This window comes from Corvus hawaiiensis, chromosome 30 (assembly GCF_020740725.1).
Source record: "Corvus hawaiiensis isolate bCorHaw1 chromosome 30, bCorHaw1.pri.cur, whole genome shotgun sequence".
In the NCBI taxonomy this organism is placed as follows: Eukaryota; Metazoa; Chordata; class Aves; order Passeriformes; family Corvidae; genus Corvus; species Corvus hawaiiensis.
Genome location: NC_063242.1, coordinates 6,661,807 through 6,679,530, shown reverse-complemented (window position 1 = coordinate 6,679,530; position 17,724 = coordinate 6,661,807). Strand labels below are relative to the sequence as shown.

General features: G+C 40.8%; 1 long non-coding RNA gene across 1 annotated transcript in view; it reads right to left on the bottom strand.

The window, feature by feature from the left end:
* Positions 1–11,779, bottom strand: part of LOC125318648 — a 75,995-nt gene extending 64,216 nt beyond the window's left edge. Inside the window, exons 1-2 of the long non-coding RNA XR_007200463.1 lie at positions 11,613–11,779; positions 11,203–11,267 (exon numbers count right to left, since the gene is read on the bottom strand). This is a non-coding gene — a long non-coding RNA (uncharacterized LOC125318648). The remainder of the gene's footprint in view (positions 1–11,202; positions 11,268–11,612) is intronic.
* Positions 11,780–17,724: the final 5,945 nt, after the last annotated feature.

The following is a 17,724-nucleotide window of genomic DNA, read 5'->3' as shown; positions in this document are numbered from 1 at the left end:
AACTGAAGGTTACTTGCCATTAGAGATGAGGGAAAGGCTACTTAGGCGGCTTTCCTAAGCAAAGACACTTTAGCAGCCATATTGATTTCCTGCAAACACCTCAGCGGCAGCAACAATTTTGCTTCACCAGGGAGGGCCTGACCTTCAGCCCGAGGTTTGCCTTCCCAGAGAATCCTGTATAACCCCAAATGATGATACATGAGAACAGAAAGAAACAAGAAAGCTCTTAACAGGCCCCAAGTGCCCAGAGGGTTTCAGAAAAGGGCTTCTCACACATACGTTACCAGCTTCTGCTTAAAACCAACAATTCAATGTACTGCATTGGCCTCAACATGCAAACGCCCAGGTAAAACTCAGAGAAGCTAACCATTCTCAGGGCTCTGGAATGTCACTCAAATCTCTGGAAAAATCAGTACAGCAAGCACTGAATGTCTCTATCCTTCCTTTCATTGTTAAATTACAAGAAAAATATGGGAAGGGTTTGCACAAAATCATTAGTTAAAGGGGAAAAGCATTTTCCATTTTCTGTGTCAATAGAGAACTAATCCTGGTGGTTGTTGTTGTTGTTGTTGTTGTTGTTTTTGTTGTTGTTATTAATGCGCCATCTTTTTTCAGCTTGCCCTTTGTTGTTTGACTGTCCCAGAAATTTTATTCCTTACCAACTTCTGGAATAAACTTTAGCTAATGAGCTTTTTTTGGGGTGTATCACATGTTAGATGAAAGACTAGAGAGATGAATGTATCAGGTATGTCTGATCAAGTTAAAGACTACAGCAAGGGGGTACCTGTGACTATCACATGCAAAATCCACATCCAATCACTCCTTCCCATTGGTATCCCTGGTCATGGACAAACCATGCTCACAGATAAACAGAGAAGATATTTGACATCATAGCTAGCAGCTGAATGAAAAAAGTGCAAACTAACCAGAAATTCTGAAAATTCTGTCTAGCAGGTCTATTCCACAAAGGTGAGGTGGATATTTTTTAAGGATTATATTTTAAGAATTTTCAAAGAGAAAAATCGACCACTGTCATTTATATTTTCCATCCATGTTGGCCTTGTATTGGATCATCTGTCCCAGGTAGATTTTTTAAGCAGAGTTTGCTGCAGAGGTAAGGTAGAGATTGAGAGGTTTCTTTGTACCAAGTCACAGCCCTTTAAATGAGATTTCAGCATGGCCTCCTGGACATGTAATGCCTATGTGTTTCCTTTGTGTGGGAATCAGGTAGAGGTCCATAAGCCATATCAACTGGATTGCAATTTTCTAGTAATTACCAATAGGCAGCCTGTTCCTTTGTGCATACCTGCTGGGAAAAATAGTATTTATCACTATAACCTCTATTCCACATTTTAAAATCTTGCTACTTATTCAGATTAGATCTTACTGTCATTGTTTCTAGAAGCTATCAGGCCTTGTTGGGAAGTAGTTATCTTGATTTTCCAGTCTCTTCTCTGTGCTACAGATAGGGCTTTGTGGAGTTGCAAATGAGAATTAAAAAAAAAAAAAATTCATCAGTCCATCAGAATATTATGAAACCAGCTAATAGGTGACACAAATAAGATGTATTGCTTTAGCAAATGAATAGAAAACAAACAAAGGAAATGCTTATCTTCCTGTTTTAATATGTTAGTTCACTTTTTTCTAATATTTAAAATCTGACCACCTGCAAAAGATTATGAAGAGCCTCTGTGGATTTTCAGGAATGCTTGCAGTACTTGGAACAAATTAGATACTCTCACTAGCACACACTACTCCCTGTCATTTAGCATGCTAACAGCGAGAGACAGGGCCATCAGCAAAGCAATTGTTATTATTTGGTAAAGGCTGGTGGTGACTTATGAGTTTCAGAATGCAGCTTCCTCATTTGTTTAATGTCGAGAGATTACAGTCTCCATTTACTATGGTTTTATAACATGCAGGTGGGAAAAATCTCTTTTCCGAAAGCCTGTCAGTAACTGGTGCCAATGCTGAAATATTCCTGCTTGATTCTTGCAAATGAATCTGTGTCGTGTTTGGGTAGAGCACAAGATCCAGATCCCGTAACCAGTGCCTGCTGCCAGCTGCTGCCATAGGCTCAGAGGCGTTGCCCATGGACAGGGCGCACTGGCCACAGACAGTGGGACAGGAGCCAGGCTGAGATCAGCCTCTGGGGGCTGCTGGGGTGCAGCCGGAGCTGGGTGGAGGTGCCTGGGTGAGCAGCAGGACTGCTGCACTCTCACAGCCCTCCAGCATGACTCCTGGCTCTGGTATCTTCCTGTCTTGGCTTCCTCACCACTGAGCAGGATAAATAGAGTATTTCCGGATATTAGAGGGGTCTTGCACTGAGGAACTCCCATGTCCTGGAGAAGAGATCCGTCTGTACACTTTTAAAAGGCTGGGGAGGATTTTATGGACATCGAAACGGTGGGTCTGAATTGCAAGGTACTCAAGGCATCTTTCCCCTGGATAACCCCATACTGATGACAGCATGGATGGCTTCACATGAGTGTCTCTGTTCCACTCACTCATGTGGTGCCAGCCTCATCCTCCAGGCTGCCAAAACCACGGCTTTGTTTTGGGGGTTCAGGCTGAGCTGTGTCTTCATGCTTCAGCTCTACATTGCTTCAGAACAAACCCAGGGTGTTGAGCAGGTTGGCAATGCTCCTTGCCTACCTCCACTCCTTTTACTATCTCAAGAAGCAGAGCTGGCAGCACAGTAGTGTCTGTGCTGCAGCATGGAAGTGGGAAACAGGATGGGCCACTAACAGGATTTCTATTAATGGACAGTAAACATGGAAAGTCAGTAGGGCAGGACAAATTTCAGGCACAAAAAAGCCCACAGTTCTTCACTGAGGGAGCTCCTTTCCTTCTCCTGGGAAGAGAGAAATAGGACACTCCCACCAACAGTAAAAACTCAGCACAGGCATGGTTCATTCCCATGCTGAATGGGTCCCCACAAACATTTGCAGAGTGTAGGTAGACACAGCTAAAGACACTTAACACAGGTGCTGGCAAGTCATGTGACAAGGACAAGCAGGGGACTTGCAGTCTAACCCTGCCCTGCAGATTGATGTGTGAAAATGGACTTAGTGCTGAACAGGCCCTAGCCAAGGGATCACTGGTTGTGTTTGAATTGTTACCATGAACCAACAACAGGATATAGAAAGGGTGAGTTTGGGGTTAAATTCAAAAATTTTCAAAATAATGGTTCAAGTTGAATTCTCACTCAGGAAAAAGAAAACTGAGGTGGGTGAGTTGATAGCAGGGTTGTATGCTTGGTGCCCCCATCCTTTTCCTCATTCCTATTTGCTGTTAATAATAATGGTACCAATGTGAAATATAGGCTCTTAGCACTGCTTTGAGATAGTGACTGCTGTGAGTTCCTGATTTACCAGGAATGTAAGTATGTAGGCATAAGCATGTCTTGTTTAGGGAACTTTCTTCTTTTGAGATGTGTTTGTGTCGTCCAGCTTTGCATCATTACATCTGCCACAGCATGAAATAAGAGTGACAGAGGGGCCAGCCTGAAAGACTCTGGGTCAGCTTAGCAAAAAAGTCTCCCTGCTAGAGTAGGGGTCCCAAGTCAAAGCAGTCCCCTAAGCCCTGAACTCCAGTGAAACTGTGATCCAGGTGTTGCAGCTGTAGATGATCCCAATTTAAAACATCAGTTGAGGTTAATCTTAATCACATTAGCATTAAGATCCTAAATATAGGCTTTCATTTGTCCCTCCTCATCAGAGTCCAAAGGTGCAGTGTATTTAGTGTGGTTTTCCTCAGCTCTATAGACAAGGGAAATGCTATTTCATCCCTTTCTTCCAAGCAGGGAGTTGGTGCATGCTTCCATAGAGAATTTATCCAGTGTAACACAGGTAGTTTGTAATAGGACAAGGAGCTCTCCTGATTTTTATATTTATTTACTAGACCGTTTCTCCCCCTGTAGGTATGAGAAGGGTCAAAAGCCATATTCAGATTTTGCACCCTTGGCTCAGTCCCAAACAAGCCTGCAGAACACAGTAGGTTCACCCAACAATAACTTCCATTTTTGCCTTTACTTTTAATAATCAATCGTCTTTCCCACTGCTGTTTGTAAAGGCTGCAGTGCTGATCTAACCGGCAGGTGAAAGATGAAAGCAAAGTTAAGAGGGTGGTGAGGAATTTAGTGCTCTACCTCCCAGACCTTGTCAGCAGGTGTCAGTCTGGGCTTTTGGACACAGGTGATGACCTTCATTTAGTCATGAATTACATGTTTGGGGAAAGTGGAATCTATCATAGTTCGCCCTGAGATAGGAAGGACAACAAAACCATTTTATTTGCAATCCAGATCAGGAGATCTCCCTATTAATTTTAAGATCTGCTGAGGTGGGGATAGTTTACTTGTCCCTTAGAAAAATAGTGGAGTTTGTTTGAAAAAACACAAAGGAAGAAAGAAAGCATGGCTTAACATACTTCCTTTATAAGTTAGGTTGAAACAGACAGGTTATCTGTCCCTTCCACCATAAACAGAATTCTGCACTGTGTGTTTAATTATATCTCACATTTACTTCAGACTTTGTGCCCAATGGTATCCTAAGTTAAAGCAGAAAAACTACTTCACCCATCACTGAAATTCAGTCACCTCTGGGATGAAGAATGGCAGTCAAGGGGACAGCTAGAACACAGTGACCTTGGCCAAAAACTCATGTACAGAAATCTGCTACCACCGAAAGTGCCATGGGACATAGCTTTGAAAGATTTTCCCACAGTAAATTAAATGAAAGTGTATTTATCTGCTTCAGCAAAATGAAATGTTGAGTTGACTCAGCCAAGCCTCAATCTCTCATTTTAGAGGCTCTGAACATTTTAAGCATAATGCAGAAAAGACCGTGCTCTTGCACTTACAGCTTATAGCAATAATATTAAAAAGTTGCAACAAAACAGTGACTAAGTAGGACTTTGAATTTCTCAAGAACTTAAGCTCTCCAAAACCACAAGGTAATTGCAAATTCAGAGCTTAGATTCTCCCTATTAATTTTGTTCATCCACACCCTATCAACAGCTAAAAAAAAAAAAAGATTACTTTCATCATCACTGGGACAGAGATTCACATTTATCTGGGACAAGATACCAATACACATAGCAAACATGCTAATTCAATGCTATTGCAGTGCAGTGTTATTCACCACACCAAATGATCCATTTGCAAAGTTACTTAAGCACTTATATGCATGTAAGATTCTTCTCAACAAAAGGTTCTCTTGTTTCAATAAGTTTGTGATGGAGAAGAAACATGACACTGTTCTTTCGAGCATATTTAGCAGAAGTACAGATAATGGGCAGTGTGACATTACTGGGTTTTGTTACAAACACCAGATTTTTTTCCTTCCATTTTTTAGGCCTTGGAAAGACAAAGTTTCATTGGAAAAGCAGATTTAATAAGTGATTAGAGGGTAATCACTATTCCCTCATAATATGCAAAGGGCAATTTTGGGTTGTGAGGTAGTCCGTGGGTCATATGAATTTAATTGTCATATATCCAGAGACTTATGTCACATAAAGTGTATCCCTAGTGAAACAGCAGAGTTGTAAATCTGTGAGATATATACATATATATATATGCACACTATTTTTTAACAGAGCTATGGGAATAGTCCATTACCTATAAAATAAAGAAACAACATTAAATATGCCAAATCAATTTCCTTATGAAATCAGCAACAAATACTTAGCTAGTTACTACAAGAGACTCCAATGTCCAGGTCAGGTTCCACACACAGTCTCCATTTACACCATTCTAGCTTGTGCTTGCAATGCCTATATAGAAAGTGTCAGGTTAAACAAATCATCCTGGAAGACGTGAGGATAAAATTGTCTGTTAAGCTTTTTCCTGTATTTCTTTGAATAAAACTCTTTTCCATAAGAGAAGTTAAACAAACTGAGAGGGACCACAAGACTGCCTGTACACAAAATCCACATTGACCATTTTGTTTGGGAACTTCTGGATCTGAAGCTGAAATTTTTACCCACATGAAGTCAACAGCGATTCTGCTCTAGGTCTAAATGGAACCCAAGATTATTCTGAATCCTCTGCAGCCTGCATCTTGCCGCTTCTGCTCTACACCCAGTATTGACTTTCCACTCCCACTACTGAAATCAAACAAGTTCCCTATTTACCAGCAACCCACAGCTCAGCTATCTCCCTGAAAACTTCTTTTTTTTCTCTGCTGCCTTCTGTAACTCTTAGATGATCTCTTTCCTTTCTGAATTATGGATTAAGTAGAAGGAGTAAAACTAGATAACATAAAGAAGCATTTTACAGATACAACGGCACACCAGTTTGTCACTTCAGATACCATGGCACACCAGTTTGTCAACACATATCCCAAGATAGGAATCTTAAAGGTCTTTTAGTGGGCATCATTGAAAAGATATTTGCCATTTCATGGTGATTACATTACTGTGATATCACCTCTTCCACCTACAGAAAGGTATTGGTTACCACAGGTATCTGAAGCAATGTTTGAGAAATGTTTGCTGTAATGAAAAAGAGTAAAAAAAGTGATTGAAGAGAAGGGTGCAGTAAAGAAAAAAGGCCATAGTGGAATCTGAAATCTAGTATTCCACTGCAGGCTTAATGCAAATTTTTTTGCATTATTGTTATCATTTTGGCATATGGCCTTGTGCTGAGACCAGAGCTGCAGCCAGGATTTTCAGTCTTAACACTGAGTTTCCTGGCTTTTCTGAGTCTAATGTCAACTTTTAATGTTGGCTCAAACAGAGCCCTGCGTAGCTGAATAGATTTAACACTGTGCTATAGCTAAATGGAGAATCTCCACAGCAGTAACTTCAAGAGGCTCAGAAGCTCACCTCCCCTCACAGAACTCCAAGGCACCCTTTCAAATGTGCCTCCTAATAATGTGCTTATTCCTGGACTTTGGGGGCAGCCACTTTCATAGAAGTCCTATGCTGAGTATTATTCTTATAATAGCAAAATTACTGCCCTGGTTGTTGTTTTACACAAACTGAAAGTTATTTGGGACCCACTGTTTTGCACAAGAGGACAGCAACCTCTGCTTCACATTTTTCATCCATTTGGTTGTTAATGAGCAGACCCAATGTTTCCAAGCTGAAGCTACTTCAAAAGTAACACCAGATTACCAAAACTGCATGTCTGGACATGGGGTGATCTCACAGCACCGAATGAAGAACCAGTTCTATACATTGCACAGGATGTGGGGAGTACTTTACAGACATGCAGCTTTAGGTAAAGGGGATATTTCTATTTGGAATCTTCCATGCTCAAAACCCCTTAATTATTGTAGAGGTTGACCTACATCAAGGTTTTCTTTCTTGTTTTAAGGTACATTCTGCAGGCAGAGATAACTGTTCAAAAAAGGCTCCACAGTACAGAAGTGGATTGAACTATGGGGCTACATATATTAAGTACTAAAAATTAACAGCTGGCTACGTTTTTCTTTTGACAAACCTCTTGTTTCTTTTTCTACTGGATTTTTGTTCTAGCCTCTAGTTACGTATTTTGTGAGTGTAAAGTAATCTTGCATGCTGTAAGGCCAAGTGTGTTTAAAACACAAATCATGATTCAGTGTGGAGATTTGAAGATGTTTTTGAAGCTGATAATTATTGGCTTTGGCTGCTCACTGCTTATACCTGAAAGCATAAGCCTCACTTAAAAAGGGAAGGTTGGCCCTTTTTAGGGAAACAAAACAACTAATTCAGAAGTGGCCTAATGCTTTAACTGAGCTGAAGGTACTCTACATGGCATGGACACATGAACAGAGCACATGTGATCAAATGGGAGCACTTCTAGGACTGTTCACCTGGTTAGCTGCATTCCGTAGGAGAGTCCTGCTCTGCTGTGGAGTCCCAGGATAGAAAGGCTTGGTTGCTTTTGTAAGTAATGAAAAAGGAGGAGGGAGGGGACTCTCCAGGAAGATGGAAGGAATAGCACGTATTCTTGCAAAATGTTACAGATGTTGCATTTAAATAGAAAAGTCTCAAATTGCAGAGCTGGTCCATGTAATAGAAGGATCAGTAATTTTAAAAGAGTGCCAGAAATGAGCCAATTTCACAAGCTATTTGAAGGATATTATCATGTAACTTTTAGCCAAAGCAATGTTCCAAAAAGTCTGAAAATTGAATCCTAATTAGTTGCAAGTATCCCTCTGGCTCAAGTTGACTATTATATTGTGCTCCATGCTCCCGAAGCAGATGAGAGCCATCACACCTTGCCAACATATGACAAGGAGAAAGGTAAACTCACCATGCCACTGCTTTCAGAAGAGTTTAAATCAAGAAAAGAGAGAAAATTACACAAATCTTGAAGGAGAATTGCCATTCTTTCCACATAATAACAGTCATCTGGGATAATACGCCTGTATTTCACTTGTCAAAGCATGCTGTTTACTATTTGGTCTTTTAATAGTGAATTTAGTGAACATTAAGAGACATTAAGGCAAAGCAGGAATTTTGATGTTATATCAGCTCATTCCCCTGCCCCTCAATACACAGGTCTCTACATTTCTTTGCGTTTTCTGAAGAGATCTTGTACATACTTTCATTTAGGTTTAGCTGACACTGCAGAAATGAACCTGACTATTTTAAATCTTTATTAAAAATATAAATGTATCAAATACTAAAACTGCCTATTTATAAAGCAAGGACTTTTGTTCTTGCACATGATGAATAAGTTTGGGGGTTGCTCTGGGGATAAGAACATTCTTTGAGTTTTTGGTTAGTGTTCCCCCTGCACCCACCGCCTCCTTGTGAATTTTCTCTTGTTGTTCTACAAGAAGTGAAATGCTAATCTCAGCTCCACCTCTATTGGGTCACCTCCAGGTCAGCATATTAGAGAAATCAGCAAAAGAATGAAGACAGTCTACTCCAACTGCAGGGCAGGATGACCCAGTTATTAATCAATCTGATGGCAGCATTTGAACAATGACAGTCATCTGTCAGAAAGCAGGAGGTGGCTCCTCATTAACACACTACTCACCTGCCCTGAGCTACAACTCTTTTATAATAATATCTATCATTCACCTCCAAGGTGTTGCTTCTTTCTCTGGCTACATGAAATATCAGGCACGATTTTCTGCCCCCTTGCCGGTACTTCATTTTCTTGGAGATACTCAACCAACATTGCCTTACAAAAAAAGAAAAAAAAAAAGGGAAAGAAAAAAGAAAAGAAACAAAAAAATCCTGAACTAGCACAGAGAGACCAAATGACTTTAACTAATTTTCTAAGACCTTCAAATGTTCAGATAAAAATAAAAGTAAATTGAGTTATTTAACACAGTAACATACCACAGTTATAAATTGGCCTCTTTCTTCCAAGTAACAGGTCAGCCCTTATTTTTGCCAATCTGATTTCACCACGACTGTCCCAGCAGGTTACCTCACACCATCTTTATATTGTGATATACCTTTTAAAATTACTCTGGTTTGCTCTGACAGTTTCCAATCCACATGCAGATATTAAGCCAGAATAATATATTAAGCAAATTATTCTTTCATAAAATGCTGCTTATCAACACACATTTTTGTTATTAGATGCACACATGCATGGAGGTCAGATACAGGGCTGATGACTAAGAACAGGCAGACCTGGTTATGCCATTATCTATGCCCAGGAAGGGGCTCACACCAATTTTCCTCATGCTCCCCAAAAATCAGACCACAAGATGTATCATTAAAGAGACGTTAATATACAGTTGTACAGTTGCATTCAATATTATAGACTGGACCAAAAAGCTGCAAGGCACCTACGGATGTATTTCTTGCTCCCCTGCCTTTGATTCCAGTGCTTCAGTTACTGCACACTCTTTAAAATCTCCTCAAACGAAAAAATGGGAACCTATGTGGCCTTTCATTAAAGAAAATCCCCATGGCATTTGATAAAAACACAGTGGGTGCTATTATTTTACCGAAAGGTCCTATCCTGCTTTCAGCTCCCCATATCTGCTGCTGCTTTTCAGCAGCTCCCCCTGGCCCCTCAACCCATGATCTTCTCCCCCTTATTCCCATACCCACCCTGTTGTTGATTTTGTGCAGTTTATATGACAAGTTTACACAGGGCAGGAGTCCAAAGGGTATTATCTGCGGTGGATGCTGTAGCACCCCTTTCAAACCTAGAACTGGTGTGAAGCAGCTCCTGAAGTGACACCAAGCCCCACAGCGGTCAAGGGTGGGGTTTCAAGTTTCTGAGGCTTATTAAACTATTACTGATCATATAAAGTACAGCAGTGCCTAAGCACCAGCCAAAATGAGAAGCCTCGGTGCTGGGAATAAGCTGGCTGGGGCGGACTCTGCCTCCTGAAAATTTTGAAAAGAAAACGGACACGAGAAACAAAATGATGGAGGGAACTTCCAAGCACAGCAAGCAACGCATTTGCTGCCAACATTACATGAGAGCCACAGTGTCCTTTTGCAGGATGTGCTCATAAAAGAGAGATCTATCCCCAGCTATTTGGGGTCTCCTATACCAAACCCAGGTGTGGACAAGACACCTTCCTCACATGAGCCAGCCCTTGGTGAACAGACCAAGAAGTAAAAGGCAGCAGCTGCTTAGCAGCCATTAGTAACAGGTAGTACTTCCTGCACGTGTTTCTGGAGGAGCTCTGCAATATGGCAGCTGGAGAGGAGGGGGTAATCACTGACTTCGAGTGCCCCAAAAACACTGAGCCAAACCCCATTACAACGATGTCTGTCTGCTCAAATGGACTGGAAATTTAGCAGAGATACAGAAGGCTTTCCACTCCAGCAGAAAGAACAAACATCTCTCAGGCAGTCTGAGCCACTTCCAGTTCCAGCTGGGCATTACTAGCACATGCTAAAATGGGGGGAAAGACACCACCATAAATGCTTTCAATACCCAAAATAAGAGATTCATTTCAAATTTGGGAGTCCAGATCATTTTTGTTTCTCACTTTCTTGTTAGCAGGCATGCACTGTAATTTTACTAAAAGGTGCAGTTTCATATTGTAATTTTAGCAATAAATCAAGGAAGCATTTTCTGCATTATACTATTTATTAGCATTAGACACAGCAAAAAACCACAGAAAAACCCAACCCAAAACTTACAAAAAAATATGCAATGAAACAGAGAAAAAACCAACAACCAACCAACCAACAAAACCCCCAAACACAACCACGTGTTAGGAACACTAGAATCACAGCTTTTCTGTCTAAACTCTGTTTGTTTAGGCAATTACAGTGCCTGCTACTTACCCATAATGTTCTCCTTTTAGTTAGAGTGCTCTGCAGATGATTTGATGCTGATAATGTCTGGTTTTCTGGGGGCAGAGATGAGAAAGGAAACGTTACTCCCGAACTCTGACCTCCGTGGATGGCTTTCTGGGGAATGCACTCCGCTAATTGTCTTCTTTTGGAGCTGCAGTGGATGTAATTGCATATATAAGGCCTGTGTTTTGCTTGCGTTACTCTTTTACGGTACAGGACTGTGTCCACAATGGTGCATTAAAGTAATAATAATGAAAATAGTATCCATCAAGTAATTTCAATGCTGTTACCACCCTGGGATGGAACCATCCTGCAAATCCTGCGTGGTCACACCCAGGCTCCGTCCACCCCCATGCCATTAGCCCTCTGTTCTGGATGGCAGGGCAGGCAGTACCCACCTTGCAATTCTCAAGCTTGCAGCTTTCTTTCCATCTAAAAGAGTATTTGGCAGTGTAGTTAGCCCTCCCTCCTCGGCTGTAAGCACATGTGCATTTTGGTGTGTGCACATCTTCAGCACAGTTGGAGAAGGAGCTGTCAGGGAGAAGCTCATAAGCCCTCAGCTTCACCCTCCTATGAGGGAGAAAATATTATCATGTTACAGGTGAACAAACAGACACATTTAAGCAATACACCAAGCACTAGCATGTGAATTAATTTAAAATTAATGAAGGTGGCCACACTGTTATTGAATCTTCCTCTCACTCTGCAGATGTGCCTGCAAACCCTCCGAGGCTGGCTGTTTGTGCAGAAGGGCCCCGGAGCACACACTGGGGCGGAATTCTCCCCTCAGAGCTTTTTCCTTCAAATAATGCCTTTTCCCCAGAGGAAAAAAACAAAACCAAAAACAAACAAACAAAAAAAATCCCCACCCCATATACCATCAACAACAACAAAAAACCCAGCTTCATTTTATTCTTCCTTTTACTCTCATTTCCTCCTTCTCTTGAACAGGGTTACTGTTAACACTACTTCCAGGCTAAAGTGACGTGTCTCATATTTCGTTGGGATTTTTTTCCCTCAGTGGAAAACCCTAGAAATAAAATATTCATAGGAGACCATCCACGTATTTTTCCAATATTGTATTCTTCACTAAAGTTTTGTCTGTACTTGAGCAAGAAATTTGTATTAAAACTCCTGTTTTCCCTTATTAATTTTGTCGAAGTTCATATGTTAATTTCAGTACAAGTGTGCATATAGTTTTGTACCGAGCATCCCTTTTATATTGCATATGTAAAGGTCTAGTCTCCCTCTACATACAAATAGTATACCAGTACATCTCCCTCTCATGTTCTTTGTGTTTACAGGCATATATATACACATGTATGCGTGTTTATATACATACCTTTATGTGTGTGTGTGTTCCCCTGTGTGTATATATGTGTATATATATATGGATAATACATACATAATTGCCCTGGCTTTACAAACGGATGCCAGCAAGCGAATACCTGTCTATTGCTCTGTCAAATGTGACTCGCTGGGAAAGCTATTGGGTTTATAGAAGAGACAAACATTTCAGGCACGCCATTCTGGGGTAATGAAGCATGGCAACAAAATATACCTGTGCAACATTTGATAAAGATGAGCTGACACACCAGTCCAAATAGGTTCTTTTGTGTGTCTGCACGTGTCTACCATCATTGCTTTCATCTTAAAACAGGAAGGTAGCAATAGCAGCAGCAGCTGGCAGGAACCACAAGAGGAAGAGCAGCTCACACAATTAAACGTCGTTTACCTCTGGCCTTTATTTCACTCCTCTCTCCCCCTAATTTATTATGTGTTTTCTCCATCTCTATGCAAAAAACACGGGCTCAATTTTTCTTTCTTTCTCCTGCTATCTAGCTCTTTTTACAGAGGGACTAAACAAGACAATAGGCAAAATCCCATGGTATTTAGCTTTGGATCTTAACTTGAAATGCTTCTTAGTGGGGTTTTTATGGCCTTTATTGTTCTTTGATTAATGTAAAGTAAAATTAAACCCTACAGTTACACATGAGAACATCAACTAGAGAGAAGGCAAAACTGCACTGTGTACCTCGCTTTACAGAAAACATCTTTTGTTGTGTCTAATCTTCAGAGCAATGGAAGGGAAAAGCCTCACCTGCTGTGGGGACTGGGAAGGGAAGGGAAGGGAAGGGAAGGGAAGGGAAGGGAAGGGAAGGGAAGGGAAGGGAAGGGAAGGGAAGGGAAGGGAAGGGAAAGGAAGGGAAGGGAAAGGAAGGGAAGGGAAGGGAGTCACAGACTTCAGCTGTGGTGCCAAGCACTGCAAGTGACCCAAGTTACAGCACTCTCCTCATTAGGGGCTGAGCAATAGCCCTAATTTAGGCACAGCTTCCATTAAAGTCAACAGGAATTGTCCTGGTATATGGAGCCAAATAGAGAGGTGTCTCAGGCTCTGCCTGGCTGCCAAAGATCTTGCTTTCAAGAGGGGTGGTATCTAGACATAATCAAACATTATGATGATTTTTATGTGGTTCTACACCAGTTTTTACCAACGAGAGATGCCTGCATAAATCTTTCTTCCAGGGTAAATTTAAAACTAGATTTTCATTGCCTAGGGATATATATGTGTATGCTTGCAAATATTTGTATTCAACTCAAATGAAAACTTAATTACTTATAGTATTCTGGTTAACATCTTCCACTGAACAGGCTGAGGTCTTTCTTCTATAGATACTGTATATGGCACACTATTCTTCTATGTATATTGTATGTGGTTTCATTCCTTTTTCTCTTCTTTTTGTTTAAATAAATATGCCCTGCTCTCATCTCTTCTCCTTGCACAAAATCTCCTTGGTATGTGTGATTTTCACTTTGCCAGCTTCTAAATTCATTTCTACTCCATGTTTCCAGTGGTTCTTTTCTTCTTCTTTTTCCACAGATGTTTCTAGGTAGAATGCATAACAGTCCAGCTGAAGTAAAATATTCAGCATTATGGTTTTTGAATGGGGTTGGAATAGGGGAGCGAGACAGAACGAGTTTGGCCCCTCATAATATCTATACTGAAGCAACACAGAACTGAAATGGATCTTTTTTTTTCCCCAGCTAGTAAAACTCCTGCTAAATCTTAAAGAGGGTTCACAGGTTTGGCATTGCATATTCCTCAAAGCAGCAATATTTTCATTATTTACTACTAGTCAATGTGTCTGGTTATAAATGCCTCTTAACATGCTTATTCTTTTCAATTTTCATCAGTAGTCAGAGCATGGGAACTTCAATTTCAACCTCTGGTTGTCCCCCACCTTGCACCCATTTCATGAAATCTATTGTATCTGTAGCCAAGTTCACAAGTTAAATGACACATATGTTGCCTTTCTGTTCATTTTATCTGACTCTAAGACAATTCAATTGATGCTCAGCATAAAAAAAATTCCCCAAAATTACAGAGCATCTCTGCCAAAGGTAAGAATAGGTCAAGAGCCAAAGGAATTTAAGCAAACTGTCTTTTATACACAGGAAGCAGTTAACATATGGAATAAAAGAACAGGGATAGCAATTGATGAAACATTTGGGAGAAACTTAGATAAACAATCATAAAAAAGATTTAGACAAGTGCTTGGAGTAGCCAAAAAAATAAATAAAACTGGTATAGAGTGTGCAAGTCACTTCATCGTCCTTCCAGTCTGAAATAGCTGAAATAAAATAGCAATGAGCAGATAAACTGCAAAATATCATTATGATTTAGTAGCCATTTCTTTCCATCAGAGCTACTGTTTTAATTTTCATTCTTCCAAATTACAAAGTAACAATAAAATATCCTTTTCGATTTATGGCAACGAGATCCTTTTAATTGAATTTCAGAAATGAGTTGATTTGACTGATGGGTAGGTAATGGGAATATACTATTTACAGTTGGAAATGCATTTCCAGTGGAAGGATTTGAAAAAGCACAACAAAATAGATATTTATAAGCAGGATTTTGGATGGCTTACATACACACAAAAATATATATGTTGACCTTGAGGCACAACAAACAATATTTCTATTTAATCCTAAAAGCCTCTACCTATGAAAAAAAAGTTCATGAGCACTTTGACTATTTATTTTAGTAACAGGCAAAATGTACAAGCACTGTGACCTCATTATAACTCGTACTTTTTCTCTCTGTATAGAGACATGGGATTGACGGTGTTTTTTCCTGAATGTTAAGCCAAATCTGGAAATACTGGCGACTTACAGGCCGTCTCACTCTGCCCAAGAGCTAATGTGGAGTAGCCTACATCAGCCATCACTTTTTGCATTGCAATGGCAAAGTTCCAGCTGACTTTAATGGAGCCAGAATTTCACCCCAGGTGCATTATTACAATTGACTAGGGTCTGATAGATTGATTCCTGAGATGCTCTGGATTCCAGATGTGGATCTCATAAAATTGTAGAGCGTGGTGTGTGCAAAGCTTTTTTTTTTTTTTTTTTTTTTTTTTGCCTTTTTCCCCCCATTAAATAAATAATAATAAAACACAGTCCTTGTAAGCAGTGCAGTGGAGAATATATGTTTTTTTCTCCTCTGTCTTCCAAGAAATACCTCCATCTTCTTTCTCTACTACTTATGATCTCACATTTATATAGTAAGGAGAAAGAAACAAAACTGTGACCAAAAAAACCAGCCAGTGAGCTGCATCTGGTTTAATGTATACGTGGAGCTGAGTCTGTGTGCCTGCTGAAATTTTATCAGCAACACCTACAATAGAAAGCCTAATCAGAAGCCAACTGTGTTAACAGAGACTGAAAAATAAACTAAAAAGCCAGGCATTGTAAGAGGAATAGAGCAAAAGAAGCCTTTTTGCAGGAGGACTTGGTGTGATAAATAAAGGGAGAGGAAAGGAAGAGAGTACTCCCACTCTAAAATAAAACCCCTCAGAGACCTGGAAACCACATAATGCCATCAGCAGGGCAGGTGTTTCCTGTTCTTGGGCTGCCTTGCCTTGGGAAAGGGAGGATGGCTGCCCTTCTGTAACTAGGTATTTGTGCTGGCTCTTCCAATTCACCTTTCTGTTCTCTTTTGCCCTTATAAATATTTGAGTTAAGTCCATCTACATCCATCTCTGTGTCTACCAGAAATCTAGGGATTTCCAGGGAGAGGAAAAAAAATCTCTATTCCCAGGAGCCAAGTAACAGGGAGACAGTTTCCACTCAGTAGGGACACAATAAGAAAATCTGAGCATTTTTTCTCACTACACTTAGTAGTAGCAGAGAGAAAGAGTCCTCATGCCCCACAAGACAGACAGGGAGACAGGGACCACAGAAAAGCATGGAAGAGGAAGATGTGCAGTTAGTAGAGTTATCCTTCTGCTCCCTTCACCTTCCCAGGGGTTGGTAAACTGAGGCAGAACACAAGTGACAGAGGCCAGGTAGGGAAATGATATTCAGTGCTGCAGTGAGGGCTGGTCTTGTGTTTTCTCACAACTTGGTGGAGCACATATGTGCTGCACATAAGTTAAAAAAAAAGAGATGGGAGGAATGTGGTCTATGTGTGTGAGCAGTGGGAAACTTGCTATGTAGAACAACTTTCAAATATTTCCTAGCAAGGATGTGTCGCCAGATGCAGAGGACTGCAAAGAAAAACAAGCAGGGCCACCAAAAAGAAGAAACATACAAAAGGGAGATGCCTGACCTTGGGGTAACACTACTAAGAGCTGTAGAACCTGCCCCTGCTCAAGTCACTGAGTGCAAAGCAGCAAAAGCAGATTGCATAGCACCAGGTAAAATCCCAGAAATTGTTAGATCGTATGTTAAATGTGACTGAAAGACAGAATGATAAAGAAGGAAGAGGTTTCATGAAGTTACATGGAGCAGAGATTAAAATCACTGTACTGTATTAAAAAACCCAAACATACACTATCAAGGAATACCAAAAATAACTATCCCTGTTTGTGAGCAATACAGTGGTGTTTTAAAACACTCTAGCCACTGTATTAAAAGACATGTCTGGTCTTGTACTTCTCAACAAATGTCCCTGTTTACAATTCCTACTGTGGACACAAAAATATTTTGTGTGAATTTGTGTTTGTGTGGAATTATCAGATGCATCCACCTGTTGGGGTCTCCTCCCCTGCCGTGTAGCCCTGGGAGAGGGGCCCTGAGGGCACAGACACGGGGTTTCCCTGCCCCTGCTCAGCCTCGTTCCCATTGGCTGGTTTGTGTTCCCTGCGCGGGCAGAAGGACCCTTGGTCCCGTGACTGGGACAGTTCCTGGGCAGAGCCCCGGCCATGCGGCTGGGGAAATAAACATCTCTCTGAAACAGCTAGCAAGAATCTGTCTGTCCATATATATATTTCCTTTCCACGGGACTCCTGGTTTGATATATCCGTGTTGCAGGATCCCCACTGCAACAAATGGTGGAGATTTGTGAGCAGAACGATCCCCGATCCCTAAGCGACTGATTTGTGTGAGTAAACCCTGGAAACTTTGGATTCCTCTTCTTGGTTTTGCTTTGCTATTCCATATCTGAACTATGGAGGAACCGTGGGAAGACTCTTGGCTCTCAGAGCCGCATATGGACATTTATCTTAA